Below are 10,380 nucleotides of genomic sequence, written 5' to 3'. Positions count from 1 at the left end.
AAGTTGGTGAAGAGTTTGGAGGGGAAGCCGTATGAGGAGCAGCTAATGTCACTTGGTTTGTTCAGCCTGGAGATGAGGAGACTGACGGGAGACGCCATTGTGGTCTACAGCTTCCTCACAAGGGGAGGAGGAAGGGTAGGTGCTGATTCCTTCTCTCTGGTCACCAATGACAGAACTCGAGGGAATGGCAGGAAGATGTGCCTGGGGAGGTTTAGGTTGGACATTCAGAAAAGGTTCTTCCCCCAGAGGGTGCTGGAGCACTGGAACAGGCTCCCCAGGGAGGTGTCACAGCCCCAAGCCTGGCAGTGTTCAAGAAGAGACTGGACAACACCCTCAGACACATGGCGTGAACTGTGGGGTTGTCATATGCAGGGACAGGAGTTGGACTTGATGATCCTTGTGGGTCTCTTCCAACACAGGACATTCTATGATTCTGTGTTTCTAACAGTTATGAATAAATCTGTTTAAGCTCAAAAGAATTGTTTACTATTGGCATCAAAGACTCCAAGCTTAATTTCAGTGTTATATGAACTGTCAAAAGTCCATATAGCATGGCATAGATAACCTTCAAATATTAATCTTTTCTTAGATGACAAGCAAATGAGTGTGGAAGTTATTTAAAACCTCAGATAAAAACATAAGGCACACTTTACAAATAATTTCTTCAGTAAAGGTGCAAACTAGTGGAGAAAGGAACCTAAAAATATTAGAGTATGTGGTGAAAATAATAATAAACTGAGAACAACAACAATGTGAATTTGAAAGTCAGAACAACTGTCTTACAAATGGAACAAATCACCTAATAGTTGTAAATCTTTGTTGTACTCTATAATGAAAGATAGCTATGTATTTGTGCGTTATATTGACAATTTACTGTATATTTCTGTGCATACAGCTTGAAATCCTAATGAATTAAATAATAGAACTAAAATGGAACAACACCATCTCTGAATCTTGAAATAAAATAAATCTATAACATATGAACAACAACCTGGAATGAATCAATTAATTCAGTTCCTGGAAATCTACATGTGTGATGTTATTGAACCTATTATGAGCCCTCTGTAACAGTAACCCTAGATATCAGAAGGACGGGGCTTGACATCAATATAGGGCTGCAACAACACAATTTTAGGGTACTATTTTTCAAGCAACAGGTACAGTTAACTCTTATCTTGCCTAAATACTCTCTTGGGATACGGAATGTCTTGCGACTATCACTCTTCCTTTTTATGATGAACTAGTTTTATGTATATGCTCAAAAGTTAAAATGAGTAGTGACTAAGTTAGTAACTTCTGGAATATATCAGTGGATGCAGTAATATTTCAAGATACTTTCAAACATACTATAAAATTAGAGACAGTAGTAGGTAAACAAAAAGTTATAAAAAATTAAGAAAGAATAATTCTTTAGTTTGCACGGTGGCTTAGAATACATTCAGGAACAAGCATATATATTTCTTAGGTATCAGTTAAGCAATAACCTGAGAAACAGTTTGCATAGTCTAATTTTACACACAGAAAGCCCTGTTCATGGAAGCCAGTATAGCTATAGTAACACAGCTTGTAAAGTATGATGCAAAACTTCTTCTTTAGATGAAGTATATTTGATTTTGCAATGCTAAGTATATGTGAAAATAATAATAGAGATTATTTCTAGGAGATTTTTTTGTAACTAGTCGTTATAGTGCTTCTATACTGCATTTTGTCCAAATAACACTTATTACATAGTTTTAGTCAATACATCACGAGTAGAACATGTGAATTCTACCTTGGCTAAGACCAGATCATAAATTGTAGGAATTTTTCTTGATTCTTACTATTTTCTAGTCAGCACAAAATATAAATTTTTATTTCATATGGAGAGACAGAATTTTCTTTGCTTGACCTACAGGTACAGATCTGATTAAGTTTTTAGTCTGAAAGATATACTGTTTTAAAATAACGTTTCAACTTATTTTCAAAGTAACACCACCTGTCCTTTATTTTTAGCTTCTAAATTTAGGAAGCAACATCAAGCTCTATGGAAAAAAAAAAAAAAAAAACTACAGAATTAGTTTTTAAAAATATGCTGAATTATTCTCAATTAGGAAATTTTTTTTTAACCAAATTTACAGTTGGACCTAAGCTCACTCCTACTGAGAAGCCAAATTTACAGGACCTTCGGGCATCTTTCCACATGCTGATACAAACGCTGCAGAAGTTATACTGCTGCTACAGCACAGCACACTTAAAGTTTTCTCAAGCCTCACAGACTTAAATAAGAATAATTTTCATAAGCTTGAGATGACAAAAACAACCAAACCAAACCAAAAAATCCCCCAAAACCAGTGATCTCACTCTAAGATAAATGTGTTTCCAATATTAGATGAAATTTCCAAATGTAAACTCTTGCATCACATGAAACCACTCTTCCCTCACACTGGTCTTTCCACATTGTTCAGATACGCACTGGTCCAGGAAGTGAAAGAAGAGGCAAGACTTTCATTTCTCCTATATATCATTGTGGAAAGTCTTTTGCAGTCTGATCTGAAACTGTTGACTTCTCCCTTGCATTATGTCATTTTCTTCTGTTGCAGGAGATGCAAACAGGACAGAAATGAAATGAGGTGAAGTGTGTCAGTGGGAGATTACATGTTGAGGCATTAACCTCATCTGGGGTAAATCATCTTTTTTTCCAGCAAAGCTTACAGAGCACTGGGAACCTACCCAGGCTGAAGGACTGATCTGTGATGAGTAAAAATGCTAGAAGAAGTGGCTACTTAAATAACAAGGAGCATCCTTGCTAAAATCAGAATAATTGCCCTAGTAAGGATGAATAGTGCTGTAGACAACGTACAGCTAATGAAGTATCTGCTGTGTAACAGGACATGTCATAAAAGGCTTTCTTTTTCACTTCAGTCTACACATCAGAGGCTTCTACACCCCTGAGGAAGAAAGTAAGATAAAATTTACTGGGAGAAAAAAGTAGGATTAATTAACTTAGAACATCTAACACAAAATAAAGTAGTAAATTGACACTGCTTTGTAACTAACTAAAAATCCTGAAGGAAATATCATATGCAGTTCAGTTGGGCTTTATATATATGTTTATTTAATATATGCACATTTTACTTCAGACGTTTAGTGTTATATGTATGTATCAATGTGTTTTAAACCTATGAAACAAAATAGGTGCAAGTGCACATTCACAATTAGTAAAGTAAGAAACTAATTCCGTATCAGTTAGGAATTAACAAAACGAAGCACCTCTGGACTCAAAATAGAAAACCATAGAAAAAACTCGTCTGTGTTGTAGAGAACTTGATCTGAAACATGCTAACAGCAGCAGGAAGACAATAGTTTCCTAGTATGTCAGTTTCCTGAAGTTAAAGAACATTATATATCTTCTTAGTTATTCTGTATGTACTGCCCAGGAGTCCTGTGGCTCCATAGAAAATGTTTGGGAGAAAAAGCAGAAAAGCAGACCTTGGGAACCCTGTCAAGGAGTCATAGAACAAAGAAACAGTGGGTCATCAAAGCACACAGACATCATCTTTTGCTGTTGTAAGGGTAGAGGAATAAAACTCTGCAATTACAGGGTGTGGACATCTTCCAGTTCTCCAGAACTTCCCCCTTTTCCTTGCGATATCAATGCTTTAGAGGTCTCTCAAGTGAAGTTTTATCCTATTCCAGCTTAACTCTTTTTTGGGAGGTATCTAAACCCTCCATATCCAAATCTCTGAGGCAACTGTACAGGGGATTGTAGAATAACGTATTTCCTGTCTAGACAGCCATTTGTCCTTATCACATTCAATATTTAAAACTGTGTTATTTCTAGATTTTGAATGTCTGTAAATTTGCAGAACTGGAACAGTCTCACTTTAAAAGTTAATACTAAATTCATGTATGTACAAACAAAAGCTGAGCTGCCAATATATAAATACGAAATCACAGAATCACAGAATCACAGAATGTTAGGGATTGGAAGGGACCTCAAAAGATCATCTAGTCCAATCCCCCTGCCAGAGCAGGAAAACTTAGGTGAGGTTACACAGGAAGGCGTCCAGGCGGGTTTTGAATGTCTCCAGAGAAGGAGAATCCACAACCCCCCTGGGCAGCCTGTTCCAGTGCTCTGTCACCCTCACTGAGAAGAAGTTTCTTCTCACATTTAAGTGGAACCTCTTGTGTTCCAGCTTGAACCCATTACCCCTTGTCTTACTGTTGGTTGTCACTGAGAAGAGCCTAGCTCCATCCTCGTGACACCCACCCTTTATATATTTATAAACATTAATGAGGTCACCCCTCAGTCTCCTCTTCTCCAAGCTAAAGAGACCCAGCTCCCTCAGCCTTTCCTCATAAGGGAGATGCTCCACTCCCTTAATCATCTTTGTGGCCCTGCGCTGGACTCTCTCCAGCAGTTCCCTGTCCTTCTTGAACTGAGGGGCCCAGAACTGGACACAATATTCCAGATGAGGTCTCACCAGGGCAGAGTAGAGGGGAAGGAGAACCTCTCTCGACCTACTAACCACCCCCCTTCTAATACACCCCAGGATGCCATTGGCCTTCTTGGCCACAAGGGCACAGTGCTGGCTCATGGTCATCCTGCTGTCCACCAGGACCCCCAGGTCTCTTTCCCCTACACTGCTCTCTAATAGGTCATTCCCCAACCTGTACTGGAACCTGGGGTTGTTCCTGCCCAGATGCAAGACTCTACATTTCCCCTTGTTATATTTCATTAAATTTTTCCCCGCCCAACTCTCTAGCCTGTCCAGATCTCGCTGGATGGCAGCACAGCCTTCTGGCGTGTCAGCCACTCCTCCCAGCTTGGTGTCATCAGAAACTTGCTGATAGTACACTCAATTCCCTCATCCAAGTCATTGATGAATATATTGAACAGTATTGGTCCCAGAACTGACCCTTGAGGCACTCCACTAGATACAGGCCTCCAACCAGACTCCGCCCCATTGATCACAACTCTCTGGCTTCTCTCCTTCAGCCAGTTTGCAGTCCACCTCACTACCCGATCATCCAGTCCACAATCTTGTCTTGTGAAATCTTGTCACTGCAAACATAAGGATGCTTGGATTGAAAAGTAAATGCTACTGGCTTTAAGTTTTTGTACTGTCGGCTTTTAAACATATTTGCTGCCTATCCATGTATAAATAAAATGCAACAGCTTATGAATAAATAAGGATTATATGCAATTTGTTAAAGGTTTCTAAAGCTTTGTTTCATTCTTTTTTCTTGATACAAGGTGAGGTCAAGGTGATGATTACCTCTTTTGTTTTGCAGATATGTTAAAGGCTTTGGAGACTTAAGAGAGTGTAGAAAGTTTTTTAGAACTGTGAGGGTGAACATATTTCCTTTCTTGCATACACAGTTTGCAATGCTGCCGTTCATCTGAAGAAAGGTCCTTCCTTTCCCTGTACATTTTTGTGTGGCTTATGCACACACAAAATTCACAATAAGTCTGAAGGAAAGGGAAGAGCTTCCATTATATGTGTATTGCTACTTCTTCATTCTGTTGTTGTGAGAGATAGTCCCTGCTGTATTTTTTTACTTTCCCTTAGCCTCTTAGAAATTCCATTTCATAATCAACCATGTTCAGTGTTAGTCAAGAAATACACATTTCCCACAGGCAAAGATTTTAAAAGTATCTAGAACTGCATATTACTAATCTCCAGACAAGTCATGTCAGAAACCTGTGATTAGACTGGGATAATTTAAAGAATTTTCTTAGATCTGTGACATAGCTGCTGTGTTACATATGTAACAGCAGGTCCTGTTGGACCAACCTGATCTCCTTCTATGACAAGGTGACCCACCTAGTAGATGAGGGAAAGGCTGTGGATGTTGTGTACTTAGACTTCAGTAAAGCCTTTGACACCATATCCCACAGCATTCTCCTGGAGAAGCTGGCAGTGCATGGCCTGGGTGGGTGTACTCTGCGATGGATAAAGAACTGGCTGGAGGGCCGGGCCAAAAGAGTTGTGGTGAATGGAGCCAAATCCAGTCAGCGGCCAGTCGTGAGTGGTGTTCCCCAGGGCTCAGTATTAGAGCCAGTTCTGTTTGACCTCTTTATCAATGATCTGGATGAGGGGATTTAGTGCACTCTTAGTAAGTTTGCAGATGACACCAAATTGGGTGGGAGTGTTGACCTGCTGGAGGGTAGAAAGGCTGTACAGAGGGATCTGGACTGGCTGGATCATTTGGCTGAGGCCAATTGGATGAGTTTTAACAAGACCAAGTGCTGGGTCGACAACCTCAGGCAGTGCTACAGGGTTGGGGAAGAGTGGCTGGAAAGCTGCCTGTCAGAAATGGATGTGGGGGTGTTGATTGACAGCTGGCTGGATATGAGCCAGCAGTGTGCCCAGGTGGCCAAAAAGGCCAAGAGCATCCTGTCTCGTATCAGGAATAGTGTGGCCAGCAGGACTAGAGAAGGGATTGTGCCACTGCACTTGGCACTGGGGAGATCCCACCTTGAATATTGTGTTCAGTTTTGGGCCCCATATCATAAGAAGGACTTTGAGGTACTAGAAAGAGTTCAGAGAAGGATGACAAAGCTGGCGAGTGGCCTGGAGCACAAGTCTAATGAGGAGCGGTTGAGGGAGCTGGGGCTGTTTAGCCTTGAGAAAAGGAGGTTGAGGGGAGACCTTATCACTGTCTACAACTACCTGAAAGGAGGTTGTAGCATGGTGGGTGTTGGTTTCTTCTCCCAGGTAGCAAGTGATAGGACAAGAGGAAATGGCCTCAAGCTGTACCAGGGGAGGTTTAGATTGGATATTAGGAAAAAATTATTCACAGAAAGAGTTGTCAGGCATTGAAACAGGCTGCCCAGGGAAGTGGTGGAGGCATTTAGACAAGTTTCTTAGGGACATGGTTTAGTGTTAGAGCTAGGTTATGGTTGGACTCGATGATCCCAAGGATGTCTTCCAACCAAAATAATTCTATGATTCTGTGATTCTGAAGTGCCCAACACCATGCTAGTTACATGCCATTCTAGATTATGGCACTGCGATATAGATCAACATACACTAGTTATTCACGTGTCCAGTCTGATGCACCTTGCCATGCTTGTCATCTACTTTATTCTTTGCAGCAGTGAGTGAGTTGGATAAATGAGTTGGTAATTAATTTGTGCTTGTTCTGAGTCGGCTCAGATAGGCTTCATTTCCACGGGAAGCTGGGGGAATGACAGAGGAAGCACAGCTGACCCAAAAGTAGCCAAGGGGCTATTCAATCCCATGTAAGGTCATGCTCAGTTTTAAAAGGGGGGCTGGCTGGTGGTCAAGGTGAGTCTGGGACACTCTTTGCTCTCTCTGGACCGTGTGGTTCCATTCTATTGGTTTTGGAGCATGAGCTGCTACCTGGGATCGGAGTGGGGGAAAGTTTCAGCAAGAGCTGTGGATGGGAGTTCAAGATTACTGCTTAAGGGAACTGCACACTGGGATTACCATGTGGTAAGAGATTTATGCTGTGTATCCCTTGCTTTGTATATTCTTTCATTATTATTGCTGTTATTTTTTTTCTTTTCTTTTTTGCTGTTCTATTAAACTGTTCATATCCTAACCCATGACTTTCACCTTTTGCTTCCTGATTCGCCTCCCCATCCCACTGGGGCTGGGCAAGGGGTGAGTGAGCAGCATGTGGTTTTAGTTGCCAGCTGTGGGGGAACTGGGACTAAATAATATGTATGGGACTAAATAATAGTCCTTTTTGGTGCCCAGTGTGGGTCATCAGTGGATTGGGTTAACAACAAATCTGACCAGAGCGTGTTAAAATATGCATTATCGATTAGTTAAGTAGTCACTGGTCATGATGTTGCTTTGTTAGTCCACATGGCTGTGTTATCTAAATTCTTACAATGCCTATATATTCCCCACGGTACTGTTTATCACTTCTGGGAGAAGGATTAGGTTTGCAATGTTGGTGTCCTGTAATATCTACTTACGAGGTGGTGATGTCTCTTGTCATGCATTTATGTTGGTATTTTTATGCAGCGTTGTTGTCATTTTCATACTTCTGGCTCCATTTCTCAGAACTGATTAATAATTGCACACAATCTTTGGGGAATATGGAACGGGAGGTGGGAAATTTCTTCTGCTTTTTTACCTCTCTTTTCTCCTTCAGCCTAGGCACAACAGTTTTTGAGGATTTTGAACACCCTGGGGATACTCAAGTCAGCATGCTCTCATTGCTATGTCTCCTGAATGTGTCTCAGGTCATGTACAGGGTTACAAAAGGATTTTCTAAGAATATCACCCAGAGATTTGCCTCAAGGCTGGATGGTCATGGGTGGCATGGCATGTGGGAGAACATAGGCAGATACCTAGAGGATTTTTCATTTCCAGTGGTTTGGAGTTTCACTCTTGAACAGCTACAGGACCCTCATGAAGTGATAGAATATTTAAAAGGAAAATGCTCTGGCATTTTCCACAATTTACCACATTGTGCTGGGCCCTGGCCAGTATATACCAAACACTGCTCAATACCATGCAGCACCCCTAGGGGGGAAGAGGACGATAACAGACCAACAGGCATTGTAGCTACTCCCACCCTCATGCCAAGCACTGCAGTTACTCCAACCTGAGCAGCAGGCACTGTAGCTACTCAAACCCCAGGGACAGGCACTGTGACTACTCAAAGCCAGGTGACAAGCTGCTGCAGCTGAGCCAGAGAACCAGTGGATGTCTGTATCAGTTGCCTCTAAACAGAAAGATAAATATGCAAAAAAAATCAGTTCGCTTAGTGAGGGATTTTCTCAATTTCTTTGGCAGCTGAGTGCAGGCCACAGTTTGCCTACCCTTGTAGGTGTGTCCAGTACACTTGGAATCGACTGCCCCAGAGCTGGAAACACAGTGCCACCATTTGCCTTGGACTGATCCAGACTGCACTGGAAGAAGGCAAAGCTCTGGAACACCTGCAATACATTGATGACATCATTGTGTGGGGCAACACAGCAGAAGAAGCTTCTGAGAAAGGGAAGAGAATAATTTAATTTCTTCTGAAACCCAGCTGTGCCATAAAAATCAAGGTTGAGAAACCTACATGGGAAATCTATTTTTAGGAGTAATATGGCAAGAGGGATGTCAGATCCTAATGGATGCGATCAACAAAATAACAGCTGTGTCTCCACCAACTAATAAAAAGGAAACACAAATTTTCTTGGGCATTGTGGGATTTTGGAGAATTCACCCTCCAAGCTACAGTCAAATTCCGGGTTCTCTCTATGAAGTGACCCAGAAGAAGAATGATTTTGAGTGGGGCCCTGAGGAATGTCAAAGGGGAGATAGTTTATGCAGTAACCCTTGGATCAGTCTGGGTAGGAAAAGATGTTAAAACTGTGCTCTACACTGCAGCTGGGGTGAATGGCCCTACCTGGAGCCTTTGACAGAAAGCACCAGGACAGACTTGAGGTTGACGCCTGGGGTTTTGGAGCTGGGGATACAGAGGATCTAAGGCCTGCTATACTTCAACTGAAAAAGATATATTAGCAGTATATGAAGGGGTTTGAGCTGTTCCAGAAGTGGTTGGTACCGAAGCGCAGCTCCTCCTGGCACCTCTACTGCAGGTGCTTGGCTGCACGTTCGAAGGGCAAGTCCCCTCTATGCGTCCTTCAACTGGTGCTACATGAACTAAATGAACCACACAATGGGCTCGAAAGGGGAATCTCAATCTCCCAGGGATCTCAGAAGTGATCGCAAGCTGGCCAGAAGGTAAGGATTTCAGAGTATTGCTACAAAAGCAGGTGACGTGCTGAAGAGGCCCCACCATATAATATACTACCAGAAAATGAGGAACAATATGCCCTGGTCACAGATGAGTGTTGTATTGTTGAAAAGCATCAGAGGTGGAAAGCTACTGTATGGAGTCGCACACAACAAGTTGCAGAAGCCACTGAAGGACAAGGTGAACTGAATCAGTTTGCATAGGTGAAAGCCATCCAGCTGGCTTTAGACATTGCTGAGTGAGAAAAATAGCCAGTGCTTTATCTCTATACTGACTTATGGATCGTGGCAAATGCCTTGTGGGGGTGGTTACAGCAATGGAAGTGGCATCTAGGTGCTGTATTGTGGCAAGATAGTGCTACCTGGCTAGAGAACCTGCCTGTAAGCAGAAGAATTTTACATAAACAATTAGGAAATAAAGAATATATAATCATAGACTGTCCTTGCATGACATCATCTACATGTCTAACTAAAAAAGAGTTAGTCATAGCTTCTTTAAAAAGGTCATCATTTAAACAAAGAGCTTGTAGATGAGAAAAAGGTTTTCTCTGCGTATTGGCAGAACGCAGTTTTTCAATTCATGTCATTCTCTGGATAACAATAATAGCAACACAAAGACCTGTCATTTTTAGAAGAATCTGAAGTTTTGCTTTGATTCTTAGAGCTTGCG

This window comes from Caloenas nicobarica, chromosome Z (genome assembly GCF_036013445.1).
Source record: "Caloenas nicobarica isolate bCalNic1 chromosome Z, bCalNic1.hap1, whole genome shotgun sequence".
Lineage (NCBI taxonomy): Eukaryota > Metazoa > Chordata > Aves > Columbiformes > Columbidae > Caloenas > Caloenas nicobarica.
This window is presented reverse-complemented; position numbering follows the sequence as displayed.